At 34.3% G+C, this 20088-nt stretch overlaps 1 non-coding gene across 1 annotated transcript; it reads right to left on the bottom strand.

The window, feature by feature from the left end:
• Positions 1-1612: 1612 nt before the first annotated feature.
• On the bottom strand, positions 1613-1775 carry LOC145271619 (U1 spliceosomal RNA). Its single transcript, XR_013866024.1, has one exon. It is a non-coding gene; the product is annotated as a U1 spliceosomal RNA (small nuclear RNA).
• Positions 1776-20088: the final 18313 nt, after the last annotated feature.

Genomic DNA, 20088 nt, shown 5'->3' with positions numbered 1-20088 from the left:
AAGAAGTTTCTTTTTCTTCGCAATTCAACTGATGCTATATATATCATAACTGGTATTATGGTATATATTAACTCGAAAAACCCCTATTTAAAAAAAAAAAAAAAAAACAATGTTAAATTTATATCATTTTTTTAATTGAAACTTCAAGGTAATTTTTTGTTCAATATGTGTATTTAAATGTTTAAAAATAAATACGTTTTACTTATTTGAACTCTTATGTTTCATAATAAATAGAAATTTCGATCGATTTAAATATATTTTGTTAAAATTTCGAAAAAAATAAATATAGGAGGGACGCACTAAAAAGATATTTTCCCTCATATATTTCATGGAAACTGCATTTTATATGTAATTTCATTCTAAAATCGATAAGTATCGAAAAGTTCACGAAAATCTGACCATTAGTTGATTTTTGCTAGATTTATTAAAAACGGGTATGTTTTCACGTTCGAAATGCTTACTACATGGGGGCGTTATTTTAAAGCATCAATTATGTAAACACGATTTTCGTCTCGCAATTTGATTATTTTCGTTCGATGAAAAAATTTTTTTCAATTATTACTAGTTTATTTTGCCCTTCTTTTAAATGGTACAAAAGTTATATTGATAATATTAATTTATAATAAAGTTACATCGTTTTACATATAGAGGGTAATTTTGTGGTGACTTCTGTAGTGTAGGTAGTGCCTAGTGATATCATATATGGGAAAAAATATATTTTATATCAAATAAATTATAAAGAAAATCTGTTTCGCAGGCAATTAAATACACTTGCTATGGTATAATAACAATAAATCCTGGGCAATTTTATAAACAAAAAAAAGAAGCAGATAATGTATGCGATGATGGCTTTTTACATATGGAAAATTGGCCTTGTGTCTGACTAACTCTGCCCTCGTAGGTATGCCAGTAAATGAGGACATTAGTTTTAATTATGTATCTCCTACGCCATACTCCCCTTCTCCCGGGAATCGACGTTGAAAATAAGGGAAAATTATGTATTCTGAGGTAAAGTTTTTCAAAATTATATCAGCGTACTTATAGAAAACTACGGTAAATATGAATAATCACCCTTGAAAATTCCTTTAAAATTACCCCCATTTTCTATCAGCATTTTTTCAATTTTATTTTATTTAAGGTGATCCAGGATTAAAGTTGCGTAGTTTGGTTTGTCGCACCATCTTGCAATCGGCGGACACCCTAACTGTAATCTATGAACGTATATACTATAACTCAATAACTTGAGTTTTATTTCTTCCGCCCGTCACACCAATAATTTCCTTTTGTCCAAACTTCCAACTTCTGTACACGCAACGCACCTTCTCTCAACACCCAACGCACTTCTGCTAATTCAACTTATTGCTTTGAAATCCAACTTCAAAATGAACGACCCTCTCAAAAATCAACCCTCTTTTATCTCCAACCAGGAGCATTTCATTTGCATATCAGGTGGTCACATTGCAGGCATATAAAGAGATAAGGCAGCCATTTTTGTTTCTTTCTTCTTCATTCATTTCATTCCACGACCGACCCATTGAATTATGCACATGTGCTGATTAGGTAAGTCGCGCCTTTCCCTACACTCCCCCCTGATCTCATGATCACACACAGGGCAGGGTGAGCGCGTACGCAGACCCCACACTTAGAAATAGCACGTCCGAGTCGTCCACATTTGGGACGATCGCAAAGGTCAACCCAACCGTAGTGCAATAGATGGGCCTCGCTCTGGGGGAACGACCTTAGTGATCACCGTTACCCTTACGTAAGGTAAGGGTATTTATTTGCTCCCCCCACCGAGCAAATTAGGCACAAGGCCGATTTTTTATGTAAGGGGTGAAGAGGAAATGGAGACCAACTCCCCGGGGAGTAGGGGAGCTGGATAGTGACAATTGGCATGAGGGGTTGCCCCTACATTGACCAAGGTCTTATATGTGGGGTTGCCTCCACATACGGTCTTTGGTTGATACGTGTTGCCCAGGCCCCGAAGGACCAGGGCCTGACCTACGTAAGGTAAGTATTATATTTAATGGTGCCCACCACTGTTTTATATCACACTTCTACATAACCACCGACAAACACTAATAAAAAACTAAAACACCTCCATAAAATTTTCACCAATATCAGTATATCACAACTTTTTCATTCACTAATAACAATAATCAATAACTAATAATTTACTATCATTTAAACTTACCAACATTTTCACAAAATGCCTCAATTCTTAACGGAACTTACATTTTACTGTAATATTTAATGTCAAGGTCGTTTACACGTCAACAACATAAATTCATAATCTTTTCAATGAGAACAAATACAAACGAATGAAAACTTTTAGAATCCAAACCAAAGCACAAAACTTAAACCAAAAACATATTTATGTAATTAAATCAAACAGTTTTGTATTTCATTAATTGGCGCTTGTATGGTTTAATCAAGACATTAAATAATGAAAATATTGAAAAGTTTTATATTGTACGCACCCATTATGGAATGAAGTTCTCCGAAAAAAAGTAACTTAATTTGATTAACTTTTTTTTACAGTGGAAAATCAAATTTTAGTGAAATCGATATCTCGTCGCCATTTGGCTATTTAGGAACTCGAGTAGGGGTGGCTTTAAACGAAAAATTGATTAACAAAGAACAAAATGAAAAAAAGGGTTAAAAAAGGAGAAATAAATAAAATAAGTAAAAAAAAACATTATGGTAAGTATTTTTTCTGCTCATGTTTCAAAATAATGTCGTCAAAATTTGACAAACTTTAAGCGGTGATTGGAGTTATCTCCCCCTGGCGTTCCCTTCTCTTAAGCGAAGAAAAAAGATGGCCGTTACCCGATCAATCTCATTAAAATTTGATTTTCCTTGGTAAAAAAAAAACTGCTTGATCAAATTAATTCATTTTTTTCTTGCATGAAAACTTTATTCCATAACGAGAACGTAAAATATAATTATTTTCAATATTTTCATTTTTTTGATGTCTTGATTTGACTGCACAAGTACCCATTATATCAAATCACGGATGAAACATAATAAATAAAACAAGATAATAAAATAAGATCTGAAGAGTTTTTCCCCCTTACATGAACAGTAATTAAAAAAATGTCAATAGACGTTATATATTTTTTTTCGTATGTTGATCTCATGGAATAGTCTTTGTCATCGTCGTCGTCGTCAAGGTCATCGATAATATAGCATGGTTATTGGCTTTGGAAAGAAAATTATCTTAGGCAAATAATGCTGATAATTAATGTAAATGATATAAAATATGCTTTTAAAAGTTATATTTGTGACGACAGAAGAAAAACAGGTTTATAAATAGCGTGCACATATATTAATATGATTTATCAATTTTAATGTAATAACAAAAAAACAACAACGTTTATATTTTGCTAATTGCAGACAGTAGTAGAAATCGTTAGATGTTAATTCGTTTGATAAAATGTAAAAATACTATCTCCTATCAGAGGGAAAGAGATAAAGAGTTGCTATTTATTATAGATCACTTTTTTAATTCTATGTATAGTCGTAGAAATCCTTAGATATTAATGTGGTTAGCGATTTCGAAAAAGTCAGTCTGCTAAGCTTAAGGGTTGAGAGCTTAAAACCCTTCTACGTTGCATGGAATGGATTAGATTTAATGCAGCTTGGGAAATAGAGCAATTGGTTCTTTAGAAAAAACATATTTTTCAGTACGTCACACACGGTTGTATCCAAAAAGGTTTCGTTTTAGAATTTAAAATCAAATTTATCTCCATTGCATGAGTTGAAATTTTAACACCCCCTCCCAACCCTCATAAACGTCTTTTTTTCACATGTAATTTTATGTTTATTCGTTTTATAAAAATGTAAAAATTAACTTTTTTCTGTATTTTTTAATTTGGTACATCACTTGATACATGATAACATTTGGTGTGCCAAAATAGAGGACTGAAATTTGTCGTACTGGTGTTTCAAAAAAGAATTACTGGGAAAATAGCAAGTACTTACTAAATACATCAACAGTATTTTTTAAATATTTTATTTACAATTTACAGAAATTTAAAGAAAATGAAAGCTTGGGAAAATAGCAAAGACAATTGTAAACAAAATATAAAAAAAAACATGATTAAATGAGAAAAAAGGTTTATAGAATTATAATTTTACAAGAATATTAAGAATTAATATTAAGAAATGTTCATTTGGAAAAGTTCGTGTTTTACTAGAGAATGTTCAATGCGATGGCAAGAGATAGTGTTGTGTAGCCGTGTGTACATATTTAAGTCTATTTGTATATACCGTGTGTACATATATCAGTGTATGGGTATATACCGTGTGTATATATACCGTGTGTACATATATCAGTGTGTGTGTGTATTGGGAGAAATTCCATATAAGACGCCATCTTTCTTATTTTCAGCCACCAACGCAGTTTAGTGGTCGGCCGTCATTGGTTAAATTTTGAATGTGTCAGGTGATTTGCTTGGCGCACTTTTTGTATCATGCTTTTGCTTTTCAGTCCACGCAGAACTGGACATCGGGATGAACTCAAATCCCAGCAGCTCCCACTGAAGGGAGCTAAGAAAATTCCTACATGTTCTAACACCAAACAGACAACTTTATACTGCTGAAACCATCCAAATTAAGGATGACATTCAAGAACAGTTCTTCATGTTTATTTACCAAATATTGGATCTTATCTCAATTTATCTAGAGTCCCAAGTGACTCACATCATGCCTAATTATAGGCGCCAACATTCCCGCCGAGTTTACCATGAACATTGATGGATCCTTTCGAGGAACAAAGAACTAATATTCCGACAATAGGAATTCATACTACTGGCTCCAGGCGTGTGGAGGCAAAACAGGCCACCGTTTTGCAAAAAGACAATTTCTTACAGTATATACCGTGGGTACATATATCAGTGTGTGTATATACCGTGGGTACATATATCAGTGTGTGTATATACCATGTGTACATATATCAGTGTGTGTGTGTATATACTGTGTGTACATATATCAGTGTGTGTGTATACCGTGTGTACATATATCAGTGTGTGTTTATATACCGTGTGTACATGTCAGTGTGTTTATATACTGTGTATACATATATCAGTGCGTGTGCGCATATACTATGTGTATATATATCAGTGCGTGTGTTTATATACTGTGTGTACATATATCAGTGTGTGCATATATATACCGTGTGTACATATATCAATGTGTGTATATACCGTGTGTACATATATTAGTGTGTGTGGATATGCCGTGTGTGCATATATCAGTGTGTGTTTATATACCGTGTGTACATATATAACTCTGCGTATATACTGTGTGTGCATATCTCAGTGTGTGTTAATATACCATGTTTACATACATCAGTGTGTGAGTGTATACTGTGTGTATATATATATCAGTGTGTGTGTATATACCATGTGTTCATATATCAGTGTGTATATATATACCGTGTGTACATATATCAGTGTGTGTGTGTGTGTACCGTGCGTACATATATCAGTGTGTGATTATATACCATGTGTACATATATCAGTGTGTGCATGTATATACCGTGTGTACATATATCAGTGTGTGTATATACCGTGTGTACATGTACCAGTGTGTGCATGTATAAACCGTGTGTATATATCAGTGTGTGTGTATATACCATGTGTAACTATATCAGTGTGTGTGTATATACCGTGTGTACATATATCAGCATGTGTGTATTATATATACCGTATGTACGTATATCAGTGTGTATATACTGTGTATATATATATATATATCAATGTGTGTGTATGTATGTGTATACCCTATGTACATATATTAGCATGTGTGTATACATATATCAGTGTGTGTATATACCGTGTGTATATCTCAGAGTGCATATCGGGATGAGATATAACGGGGAAACATTTATAACAGGAATGGCATTTATATTCTGGGAGAAACATTGTAACAGATGCTGAGAGACATTTATACCGAGGAAGAATTTAAAATCTAAATTTAAAAAAAATACTTTGTTATTTAAATTTTAAATTCTAAATTTGATTTTGTAACTTTCTAAATTTGGATGAAAATTATATTTTTATTTTTTTTTAAATCTTACTTTATAAAATGTATTTTAAAATGTATTTCAATTTAAAACCATTAGAAAAAAAGGAATACAATAATATTGAGGTTAATCTAGTAGAAAAATCCCTTAGGTTAGAAAAGTGTCCCTCCGCCCTCTAAATGCATTTCTATATAATTAAAGTTAATTTTAATTAGACATTGAGATAAATTAGAGTTAATATTAAAGGTGTTTAAAGCAAAACATGAAATTAGATGAAAAATAAAAAGGAAACCCGAGACAATTGTTTTCTCAGGTAAAACGAAAAATTTAAATAAAATGGAGCAGGACAAGAAAAAAAGCTTGTACTAACTCTATTACAGACAAATACCAATTAGCCGAAATGGCTACTCATAAATCTATTAACAAATAGGCTACAGAAGTAGCCGCAAAGTTAGGCATACAGAGTAAATAGGTTAGCAAAGAAAAATTTGTTTATAACTTTAAAAGACCACAAGAAAAATTTTAATAATAAGCCAGCCTGATCGGTCTAGCTAGCAAGTCTATAATTAGAGATATAGTAAAAGAGATAAAAAGAAAATCAAATCTTAATTTGTGGGCAGACACAAGCATAGTACTGGACTGGTTTAAAAGAATAACTGAAGCACACAATTGGATATCGTCGATTTTTACCCCTCAATTACTAAGTAAATTCTAGAAAAAATCATTGTTTTGCGCATCAAAATATAAAAAAGATAAGCGAGTTGGATAAGGAAACAATTATGAAATCAAGGAAGACCCTTTTATTTTTTGACGATAAAACATGAGTCAAAAAATAAAATCCCGAAGATCCCTTTGATGTCACGATGGGATTGTATGACAGTGCCGACATCTGTGATCTGGTTGGACTTTTCCTACTAGAGATGAGTATTGGCTGAAGAGAGCTTGATATGGATATCTAATTTCAGACTGTGGAAATTAAAGGAACTCGCTATTGTCTGACCAGGCTAGGGTTCGGTCTAAACATGGCACTAGGTATTATGACGGCAATTATGCACGCGATCTGGCAACACGATGAGGCTGTGCACCAGGCAACCTCGTCTTACATTGACGATATCTTTGTAAATGAGAGCCTTATGTCTGCCCAGTCAGTCAAAGAGCACTTCGAAAACTTCGGGCTGACATACAAGGAACTGGAGCGTCTGCGAGATATAGGTAAAAATACTTGGCCTGCGCATGAGCAGTAGCAAGGAAGGGCTCTACTAGAGGAGAGGTGGTGACATTCCGGTAGTCCCATTCAACATCACTCGGAGCATATTTTCTGCTTGTGGAAAGCTGGTGGGCTACTTCCCTTTGTGGTTGGCAGTGGCAGCCATAAAACGTTGTGCCACATCATTGGGATGGGATGATAAAGTGCATAATGCCACACTCCTGAGCATGCTAACAGGAACTGTGGCCAGGGTGACTCGTGACGACTCTGTGCGAGGGAACTGGTGTGTTAACAGGAACGAGTTCACGATGTGGGTGGATGTTAGTTGAATAGCCATTGGAGTTGTCCTTGCAGTTGATGATGGTATTATCAAAGACGCCTATTGGCTTTGTCCAGAGAATGATTCTAGGCACATAAATCTGGCCGAACTTGATGCCACATTGGAAGGAGTTACCCTGGCGCTTAAGTTGCAAGACAAGGTACTATATATTATCTCGGACTCTGTGTGCATTCATCGGTGGATAAACGATGCATTGACTGGAAGAGCATAGCAGCGAGTGAGATGTTCATACCAAGATGGCTCAACACCCTGGTTAATACAATCAAAGAGTACAACCTGATCGTAGATGTAACATTGATCAGGTCTGCAAGCAAAAGAGCAGATGTGCTGACACAAGTACTAACACGGTGGCTGCTGGCTGATACCCGCGGAAATTCTGAGACACTGCAACAACTGTGTGCAGCCATCACGTGCAATATGGATGTGGATTGTATTAGTGAGATTCATCAGCAATGCGGACACCCAGGGGTTAAGCGGACACTATATTTTGCCAAGATGGTTGACCCAGAAGTACGAAGGGCAGATGTCAAGAGAGCAGTGGAAAGTTGCCAGGCATGTCAATTAAGCAACCCAGCTCCAATACAGTGAAAAAAGGGCAATTGGGAGTGAGTGGCACATGGCAGACTGTGGGCATGGATATCACACATTATGGTGGCAGTCACTTCCTCACCCTCATCGATTGTGGACTTACACGCTTCCTGGTCTGGAGACAACTCCGGCGCCAGGGCTTCTCCTACATTATTCGCCAGCTGTCATCTGTGTTCTTTGAAAGAGGTGTGCCCAGAGAGGTGCACATTTCAACTAACACCAGTGATTTGTACCTTGACATTGGCACAAGCACATGGCGTCAGTTGTTTGTAAACATGTCAAATAGCAACATGCTTGAATATTCGCCAGCAATTTAAAAAATATATATATTTACAAAATTGTTGAAGATTTAAATGAAAAAATATATATTTACAAAACATTTTTTAAAGTAAGTAACAAAACGACCATATTTAAATAAAATACATTTAAATAAATGGGTGTCTTTCTGTTTCGGAGTTTTGCAACCAAGATTGATTTTTTGTACTGTGTTCTTTTGGGTTATTTTCTGTGTGCGTTTTTAAGACAATTTAATATTTATTTAATTATTCTTTAATATATTAACTTCAGCGACAATTAATATATTTGTAAAATAATATTTTTAAATATTAAATTTTGAATATTCGCGAGCAAGATGTTTTAAAATATAAATGATATTTAAATAAATGGGTGTCTTTCTGAGTGCGTTTTTAATATATTTACAGAACTTTTTAATAACTATTTATTTATTTTTATCAAACAAAAATAGAACTAGGTGTCGTCTGCTACAGGGTGTCTATTCTTTACTTGATCCAATATTTCTGTCCTTACTGGACTGTTATTTCCAAATGTAGGGAGGCTTACTTCATTGTTTGCATATTTCCGGCTGGTTTATAAACAAGTTGATGGGTCCATTTTTATCATGAGTTCCGACCCGTTAGCATTTTTGCATTGTTTTTGTCTTAATATTATTATATATAATTGCGTCATGTTCAGGTGACCTCTATTAATAAAGAGGACCCAATCTTTTATATAGGAGATGCTTACTATAGTGGCTCGATATGCATCGTTAAATTTTCTTTCGTGGTAGGTATATCCTGTCGCTGCATTGGTTTCGGTATGTTACCTTATGTAAATATAGGTTTTTCCTGGTCTTGGTATCGAGCCTGTTTATTTTATATTGAGGCCAGTCTATAATACAGAAACCGTACGTGATCACAGGTATTGCAAGCTGGTTTTATAGTCGTAATTTTGTTTTTAGGGGTCATTTTTTCGTGTTCCACATAATTGTTTTCCTTAATGCCGATGTATTTGTATGTGAAATCCTTGATCTGAAGATGTTGTTTTTCCCCCTTTTTTATTGTGCATTTATCACATTTGTGTGGGGTATATGGTTAGAAAAGAAGAAAAAAATCGTACCGGGCGTGTCTGCATCGATCTTTGGGAAAGAAGAAGGAAAGGATGGCCAGCGTATTTGTATACGTGAAGGGCATCGTGGGAAGACAGAGCATGATGGGCGAAGCTATTTTTTTCCTGTCTCTTCCTTTTTTTCTAGATAGGAGGATATAAAAGCTGGGAAAAAATTCCCTGGGGGAGGAGAGAGAAAAGAGTCGTGAACATCTTCTCTTGAAAAGAATTTCGTATTGCTGACGTTCGGATTGTGTGGTGTGACATTGGTGGCGAAAGGCCAGGTGTGGTTGATTGGAAAAGAAGAGAGCAGAAACGTGGTGTTGTCGAGAGAGTGACTCACTCTTTCCCGAACCCCAGAACCGAATCCAAACTCAATGCAGATATCCTCCAAGAACGTTTTCACAATTTCTATCAGGGAAACAAGGTGTTTTTCTTTCTCTGCATAGAGTTTTAGATCATCCATGAAAAGTAAACGATTTACTCTTTTACTTTAATATTTTTTCTGCCTCTACTGAGATTGTACCCAGCATCACATTTTTTAGAAGCTTGCTGAGTGGATCGATTGACTGGCAAAATAGTAGTGGTGAAAGGCTATCGCCTTGAAATATGCCTCGCTGGATGCTAATATTTGAAGACTGTATTGTCCCTTCCACGTGGTGTAGGGAAATAGATGTTTGCCACATTGTCGTTTGTTTTGTAATAAAAGATCTTACAGCTTCAGACACAGCATTATCCAGGAATGAGGCACACTGTCAAATGCCTTTTAGTAGTCAATCCAGGCCATTGACAGGTTTCTTTGTCGCTTCCTACATTCTTCCAGGATTGTTTTGTTCAAAAGAAATTGATCTTTTGTCCCAAGCTTGTTTTTGTGCACCCTTTCTGCTCCTTCTCAAGGTATTCATCATTAGTCAAATGCTGATGAATTGCATCGGCAATTATTCCAGTAAGCCATTTGTATGTGGTTGAAAGGCAGCAGATAGGTCGGTATTTATTTGGCAAATGTGTTTCCTGGCTCTTGGGTATAAGAGTTGTTTTGCCAATAGTGAGTCATTCTGGTGGTTCTTCTTTGCCACCAATAATTCGGTTGAATGCCAGGGCATAGTGTTGATGTAGTGCCGTCAGCTTTTTCATCCTGAAATTTGGGATGTTATCAATTCCTGGGCTTTTGAAGTTGTTGTAGTGGATTATCTTTTTATTTAAAGCTGCTTTGGTAATTTCCAACGCTGGCATTTTTTCCTTGCCCTTGACTGATCCTTTTATTGTGCCTATCCACTCCCTCTCACGATGTTGTTTTGGGTCCTCATACAATGGCCTGTTCTTGTGTTGGTGGTGATGTTACTTTGATATTATCGCTGATGAGATTTCGGTACAGTTTCTGTCAAACAAACTGTTTATGAACCTGGACTCAATTTTTTGTTGCTTATTTTTATTTGTGCAGCTACGCCCTTCACTTTTGCCTGATTTTCTGCTATATGAGCTCTTAGCTTGGTCTGAAGGGAGTATCGAGATTTTAAAGTCCCCACCTTCTTCTTCAAGTTTTGTCCGGGATTTTCGGTCCGCAGGAAAGAAGATATCTGGGATATTTCTTTTCTAAAACCATTTATCCTTTTTTGGAGTTTGGTTTTCATTTGGTTTAGGCCCCCTGTGTCCTCCTTTTTCCTTTCTGATGTTTGGGGAAGGAGTTTTGGTTGGATAAACTATGCAGTCCCATATGTTGCATGGTAAATTTCTGTTTATGGAGCGTCTGTTGGTACTAAGAGAGGGCATTGTTCACTTTTACAGCGAGATTTTTGAAGGCCTTGGTCGTCTTTATTTAGACCAGTCTGGGTCGGTCTTGCAGTTGTAGATGCCTAATTCTTTCAATTTGATTGGCCAGCTGCTTCTCTAGCTCAATCTGCTCTGCATCTATCAGTAGATTTTGAGGATTATTTTGGCTCTGTCGTCTCAGAATCTGGTGGTCTTGTTTCTTTGATAGGCCATTAATTGATGAAGAGATTTTGGTGGGTGCTCCTTCTTTCAGTGGAGATCTCTCCATTGTGTCACATGCCTGTGCCACAGGGTTTGTTGCTGGGCTATATATATTGGCTGTCTGGTAAGGTTCCGGCATGGGGACGGGGTTGTCGATTGGGCACTCCCCGTTTGTCGCCATCTGGTGGGTGCAGCGTTTTAGTTCTGCAATCTGATCATATGAGAATGTTCCACTCATCAAGAAATTGGATTTCTGGGAAGTCAGTCTTCCCTTTGGGATGTTATTTTTGTATGAGCAATATTAATGTTATTTTTTGTATGAGCAATGGTGGTAGAAAATTATTTGCCTTCTGCACACCGTTCTTTCAGTCCTGTATATTTGGCTTTGGCATACTCCATTGCCCATATAAGGGTCCACTTTTCTTCCCGGCTCCACTGTGTTTCATGGTGTTCTCCCTGGTCTTTTTGGGAATTGAAGTCAGTCTCAGACACTTTTATGGCTCTCTCCTTTATCTCATAAATCTCATGTGGAGGTATATATTTATCAATTTGTGAGACTATAGAGAGTATTTTTTTGGTTGTAGTTGCCTCCAGTTTTTCTCTTGGTAGATCCGTTTTTTTTATTTGGCCCTCGACTATTTTGTCCTTGCACCAACCCCATTTTTTCAAATCATGAGTATTTAAGCAGTGAAGGATTTTTTTCTTTTCCGCAATCGACCAATTCCCTGTTTTATAATTACCTTTTCTTGTGGTCACGAGTGTGAGTTCTCATATGTCTCACTAATACATTTTTTTCAGAACATGAATATTCACACATTTCACAAGTATGCGGCTTTTCACCAGTGTGAGTTCTCATATGTTTCACTAAATTTGATTTTTCAGCACAAGAATATCCACATACTTTACAAGAATGTGGTTTTTCCCCAGTGTGAGTTCTCATATGCGTCACTAAATGTGCTTTTATGGAACAAGAATGTCCACACACTTTACAAGAATATGGTTTTTCACCGGTGTGAGTTCTCATATGCGTCACTAAATGTGCTTTTGTGGAACAAGAATGTCCACACACTTTACAAGAATATGGTTTTTCTCCAGTGTGAGTTCTCATATGTCTCACTAAATGGGATTTTTGTGAACATGCGTATTCACACACTTCACAAGTATGCGGCTTTTCACCAGTATGAGTCCTTGCATGTGTCAGTAGGTTTGATTTATTAGAACTAGAATATCCACATACTTTACAAGAATGTGGTTTTTCCCCAGTGTGAGTTCTCATATGTATCACTAAATATGATTTTGTAGAACAAGAATATCCACACACTTGACAAAAATGTGGCTTTTCACCAGTGTGAGTTTTTATATGTGTCACTAAATTTGATTTTGTAAAACAAGAATATCCACATACTTCACAAGAATGTGGTTTTTCTCCAGTGTGAGTTCCTATATGTCTTACTAGAAGATCTTTTCGATGAGACGAATATCTACACACTTCACAAGAATGTGGCTTTTCCCCAGTGTGAGTTCTCATATGTGTCACTAAATGTGATTTTGTAGAACAAGAATATCCACACACTTTACAAGAATGTGGTTTTTCCCCAGTGTGAGTTCTCATATGTGTCACTAAATATGATTTTGTAGAAGAAGAATATCCACATACTTTACAAGAATGTGGTTTTTCTCCAGTGTGAGTTCTCATATGTCTTACTAGACGATCTTTTCGATGAGACGAATATCTACACACTTCATGTGGCTTTACTTCTCGGTATACTTGCATGTTTTACTAAATTTTATACTGAATTTTGTTATGAATTCTACAGAATACTACTCTAGCATTATTTTGAAAAGAACCTTCTACACAAGAATACAATATTTATTTTTTATCTATGTAAGATATTTTAATGGAATCGATTTTTTTACCATAAAGCCGCATATTTTTCTGAAAATTGTTATTACCTTGTTTATACCTTTTCATTCATTGGAGCATTAAGCACATATACTGAATATGTGAATATTATCTTCAAGGTTTGTGTGATTTTCTACACTATTTCAAATACATAATTTTCTGTAATAAAACATACTGATCCATAAAAATGTAATAACAGTCATCAAACAGGAACATCTGTAAATAAAAGAAATAAATGAAATTCAATATTTTATTATTATCGTTTAAATATTGTTTGTTATTCAATATTATTGGATGGAACTCATAAAATCTTATTTACTCAAAACTTAATATTATACACAGAAGAAAATAATCGGATGTTTTATAACTTAACACAGGAAGAATCGATACAGGTATTTTCAATATATACTTTAGAAACAGTTATACCTAGAATTTTTATGATATCCATCATAAGGAAAACATAAAAACATTGATATATATAGATATTGATATACATATATATATATATATATATATATAGATAGATAGATAGATAGATATTGATATATATAGATATTGATATATATATATATTATACTGTTGGTAGAATTTTTCAGTAACTCATAACAACAACACAATATGTCATTCCAAAGAGTGCTCAATGCATGAAACAAAGCAATATATTGATTGTTGGAGAGCTAATAGCTACACATTAGCAAACGTGTTTCAATGACCCCCTAGCAGAGAAAATCACCTCATCAGGCCAAAAACCATCCACGAAACTTTCAATAAAGACCATCCCTTTATATTAAAGTCAACTTTACAGGGTTGAACCATTCTAAAAAGAAAGAGGTGTACTAACGAAGAACTTGATATCATAAAAAAATGCCGAACCACGATTTTGGTCAATAAAGACCAGCAATGGACAAAAAACGCTGGTTGTAATTATTTCGGGGTATCAATCGGGATCACTGGATTCAGCTGCACTCACGGACCTTGTAGGCTTGTACATTTTATACAGTCTAACCAATAATAATGATATTGAAGAAGGAACAATAGGACTCTATAGAGATGACGGTATAATGTTCATAAAAAAACGCCACCCGTATAAAATGCGATAAAATTAGAAAGATTATGCACAATTTGGCCTCAAAGTAGAAAGAAATAGTAATTTAAAACAGGTAGATTTTTTGGATGTAAGTTTTGACTTGCAAAAAAATAATTATAAACCATATTTGAAAGAAAACACAAGTCCTATATATATTAATCCAAAGTTGAATCACCCACCTTTCATCATTAATCATATCCCAGCCTCGATAGAAAGGAGAATTAACAATAATTCATCTAGTGAAGAAGTTTTTAATAGCTATAAAGAAAGATACAATGTAGCATTAAGAAATAGTGGTTTCAAAAACGCAGACATTACATTTGAAAAGAATAGTTATGATGAACGCAAATATAGTAATAATAATAATAATAATAATAATAATAATAATAATAATAATAATAATAATAATAATCGTAAAACAAGAAACAGGAAAATAATTTGGTTTCTACCTCCCTTTAATAGTGCTCTTAAAGCTGGACTGGGTAGAAAATTTTTGCAATTGCTAGATAGGCACTTTCCCCCCAGGTAGTATATTAAATAGTATTTTCAATAGAAATACTATAAAATTGGGTTATAGTTGTTGTTAAAATATTGAAAGAATTATTAAAAAGCATAATAATAGGATACTAAAAGGCAATAATAGTAAAAATACTGGGGAAATAAATCATAATGATAAAGATAATAATTTTAAAAATACTGAAAAATGTAACTGCAAAATTCCTAGTACTTGTCCCATGAATAATAAATGTTTAACGAAATCAGTAGTTTACCTAGCTAAAATATTCCCTAAAGAAAATCTTAGTGATATAAAATTTTATATAGGTAGTACGCAGGCAACTTTCAAAGAAGGATTCACGTTTGTTTGTATATATGTCAGTACTTTTTGTATTATATAGAGAAATAGCGCTAAATTCATAGTTTAGTAATATATGTATCTATTTATATCTAGATTTTAAGTGGGAAAAAAAACTTAGTTAAATTTATTGATTGCTCTGATATCGGAGTAATAGTTCTAAAAATCCGTATTAACAAAAAAAAACAAAAAAAACGAAAAAACAATTATAATTATAATGGTTGGAGCTAGAAAATTTAATGCAAACTTATAATAAATCTGCTTTAGATTAATACCTTGAAAAACCTAACATTATTTTGTGAATAGGCTATATTTGTTTTGATATAGGTTGTTAGTACCCCTCTTTCTTTTTAGAATGGTTCAACCCTGTAAAGTTGACTTTAATATAAAGGGATGGTCTTTATTGAAAGTTTCGTGGATGGTTTTTGGCCTGATGAGGTGATTTTCCCTGCTAGGGGGTCATTGAAACGCGTTTGCTAATGTGTAGCCAACAGCTCTCCAACAATCACTATATATATATATATATATATATATATATATATATATATATATATATATAGATACAAAGAAATCCCTTCCCATAATTCCCTTTCTATCTTTCTGTCTCTTTACATGATTTTTAAGGAATAATTATTCGAGCGAATTGTTTAATTGAAGGTTTATTTGAAATTGGACCATATGATAGGGATCCCTGAAATATGACTGAGGAGTATTTACGAAAAATTGAATTAATTCTTAAGAAGAAAAAAGTTTCCTCAGTCTAGAAAGATCTCTCTTTAATTTAAACTTTAATTTTATCAAGCTGTTAACTATACAGAACTGGTCGTTAACTAATGTAACTCCTAGGTGTGGCGGGAGTTTATTAATTCGAAATAATCTTTGTGAGTGATCTTAGGAAGAGGGTTGTTTTTTGTAAATAATAAACTAATTACTTTAAAAAAAGTTTATTAACGTGAAAAGTTTCTGAATTTGAAATGACCTATAAGAAGAAATAACTTTAAATTTCTTTTAAAAATAATAATTACGAAATGAAAAAGTTGAGATGTCTCTGAATCTCATTGTGAAGGGTTAATTGATTCAAAATTAATTTTCTATGATCTTTTAAGAAAATTAATTTTAATAATGAACCAAATGTAATGAATAATTTTTGAATTTCATTGTGAAAAATAGTTCGATTTTAGATTTATGCTCTTTCGAGAAAATTGTTTTTAAAATAATAAATGAATTACTTTGGAAAAAAGTTAACTAACATAAATTCGGAATTTTTAATGACCCTTTTGGAAGAAAAATTGATTTTAACGATGAACCAAAATACTTGAGATAATTTTTAAATTTTGGAATGAAATTTTAATGATCTTTTGTAAAGAAAGTTGTTTTGAAAAAAAAAAATTACTTTTTAAATGTACCCCGAAATTTGGGAAAAAGTTATTTATGAATGTAATAACTTGAAATGCGTTTGCATTGTGTAAACACATTCTAATTATAACTGAGGTACTCTGAAATGATTTTTTAAAAATGTTAACACCCTATTTAATTGAGTTAATGTATACCAGGTTTCTGAATTGTTTATTTTTTGAAATTATTTTGCTTTAATTGAGTATTCCAACTCATGAAGCTGAGTGCCCTTCTTTAATTAATTCTTTATATAATTAATAAATATTCCGTGGTGCATAGTTTTTATTAGTCGTTCAGAGGCAGACACCTTACTCTAACAGAATTAAATTGGACTAGAACTTCTGAAGACGAGGTTGAACTAAATCAATATAGGTCAGCGTGATGAGGTCATGTAACTCCGACTTATTTAAAATACATTATACTGGTTGCTGAGGAGACCATAAGTCCAGTTACTGAAATAATAACTTGAAATACATATAGGTCGGCGTGATGAAGTCATGTAACCCCGACTTGGTTAGGATACATTATACTGGTTGCTGAAGAGAGCCTGAATCTAGTTACTTCAATGATGTTATAAGTTGACGCAGAATAAATTAAAATATGTATAGGTTGGCGTGATGAACTCACGTAAACTCCAGCTTTGTTAAAAAAATATTATACTGGTTGCCTGAGTGAGCGTAAATATAGTAACTGAAATCATGAGGTCATTGCCTCGATGAAGGGCGAGGATGATTACCCTCTCTGGTATTTGAAGCAGTATACCAGTCTACCAGAGGACTGGCGGAATAAAAATAAATTGCTTCACTGAGTTCCTGACAAGTCGTTGAGCATGTGTAACTGATCGCTGATGGCCGGTTGATGCACCATCAACTGAAAATTAGGAACCTCCTAAATTAATGAATACTCATAAATTTAGGATTGCATGGGGGTGTGGCACTATTTTCCATGCCACTGTTTCTAACACGCTCTACAGCATGGCCGAGTGGTAATTTGGCCATGAGCGTAGAGATACAAATTTGGCCATGAGCGTATAGATACTTTTTCCTGCACGACCACCATGAAGTGAAGACTCATATTCTGTCCCTCCGTAAATGGGTGAGAGCAGCCCCTCCCTTAATACTAGTTAGGTTAGTTAGCTTTGAAAAGTCTATTGTCCAGTTTTTAATTGTAAAAGTTTTTGTAAAATATATTTTGTAAAATAAAATAGTTATGCTTTATATATATTACAATTGTGTCGCGTGTCGTTTTTCTTGTGTCTGCCATGAATGCCTTCATAAATGCCTTCATTGAAACAATGAAGCGGTCCGGAAAATGAAGAAAGAAAATTCCAGTCAGAACGCCATCAAGGGTGAAGAGGTCAAGACGTTTTCTGGGAGAAGAAGAGCCACACAGCACATTCAACATCTCAGGTATGAGTTTCTTGATACAAAGACGCTAATGACTGGCCCATCTTTACGTCTCCCCGAGACCACTTTAAGACATTTAATATAACATGTCTGTCGGTCATACGCCTCAGTGACCGGCTGATAGTGATATAAGAGCAGCATATCGGTTGCAGCTTTTTACAATAATTTTTTATAAACAAAACGTTTGTTACGTTGTTGGGAGATTAGAGTCTATATGTTGATAACTATTCTGTACTTTCACCTAAAAAATTAATAAACAAACGTTGTTGGAAATTAGAGTCTTCATGTTAACTTTTCTATACTTTCATCTAACAAATTAATAAACAATTTAAAATTCAAAGTGAAAAATCGTTGGATTTTTTTGTTGTCATCATACAACAAACGTATTTAAAAATATTCGGTTGAATGTTAAATGCACATTTAAAAGTCAAAGTAAAAATTCATTGGATTTTTTATTGTCATCATACAAAAAACGTATTTAAAAAATATTCGGTTGAATGTTAAAAGCACATTTAAAATTCAAAGTGAAAATTCGTTGGATTTTTTATTGTCATCATACAACCAATGTATTTACAAAATATTCGGTTGAATGTTAAATGCACATTTAAAATTCAAAGTGAAAATTTGTTGGATTTTTTATTGTCATCACACAACAAATGTATTTACAAAATATTCGGTTGAATGTTAAATACACATTAAAAAGTCAAAGTGAATATTCGTCATGATGTGGATTTTATATACGTAATCAAAAGCTGGACTTTGAAAAAAATTGATGCTCTTAAGAAGTTAAAAATGCATTCAAAGCTCGGACTTGTGATTAATTGTCGAACTATAGAGAATTTTTTATTTGCACATGCAAGTAAAAATTTAAAAAATTAAACATTCTATAGAACTTAATATGGCAATTAGAGTGTGTGATGTTGAAATTCGGTTATATTTTAAATTCGGTTGTATTTTAACAAAAAAGTCGTTGCTGTTAAAAGAACTTCCAATGCAATTCAGTTGACTTGTATGGAAAAAGTCGTCATTTTTAAATGAGAAATTTAAAAAGAAATTTGGTTGTATTTGCTAAAAAAAGTTGTCGCTCTTAAATTAAGTAATGAGAAATTTGTTTTAAAATGAAGAATTTTGGAAATTTGATTCAGTTTTGTCGTATTAAGGTTGAGTCCTCACATATTTTGCTGTATCTAGCCAAGTATCGTGGGCAAGGAAGCACAACTAGTAGGGATATTTGAGTGGACTAGGAATCAGAAAAGGCAGGGATATCTGAGTGTGTTAGGAAGCAAGATCAGAAGGGATATCTGAGTGAATTAGGAAGCGCGACTAACAGGGATATTTGAGTGGGCTAGGAAGCAAGATTAGCGGGAATTTCTGTGTGCGTTACAAAGCGAGACTAGCAGGGATAGGAAGCGAGACAAGCAGGGATATTTGAGTGGGCTAAGAAGTTAGGCTAGCAGGGATATCTTAATTGGCTAGGAAGCAAGACTAGCGGGAATATCTGAGTGGGCTGGAAAGTGGGACGAGCAGGGATATCTGAGTGGGCTAGGAAGCGGGACTAGTAGGGATATTCAAGTGGGCTAGGAAGCAGGACTAGCAGGGATATTTTATTGGCTAGTGGGAATATTTGAGTGGGCTAGGAAGCGAGACTAGCGGGAATATCTGAGTGGGCTAGGAAGCGGGACTTGCAGCGATATCTGAGTGGGCTAAGAAGCAAAACTAGCAGGGATATCTAAGTGGGCTAGAAAGCGAGACTAACAAGGTTGTAGGTTTATGAGGTGATCTTTTAGGACCAGGGTGGAAATGTGGTTTAATGTGATTTGCATATCAATGAGTTTGCTAGACACTGGAATGAGGGAATATAAGGCCGGCAGTCAAGATGGCGGCTGTTGAGTTCTGGAGAACAGGAAGGAACATGATGGAACTTAGA

The sequence above is a fragment of the Euprymna scolopes genome, chromosome 46 (genome assembly GCF_053919585.1).
Source record: "Euprymna scolopes isolate OS-2025 chromosome 46, ASM5391958v1, whole genome shotgun sequence".
NCBI lineage: Eukaryota > Metazoa > Mollusca > Cephalopoda > Sepiida > Sepiolidae > Euprymna > Euprymna scolopes.
This window is presented reverse-complemented; position numbering and strand designations above follow the sequence as displayed.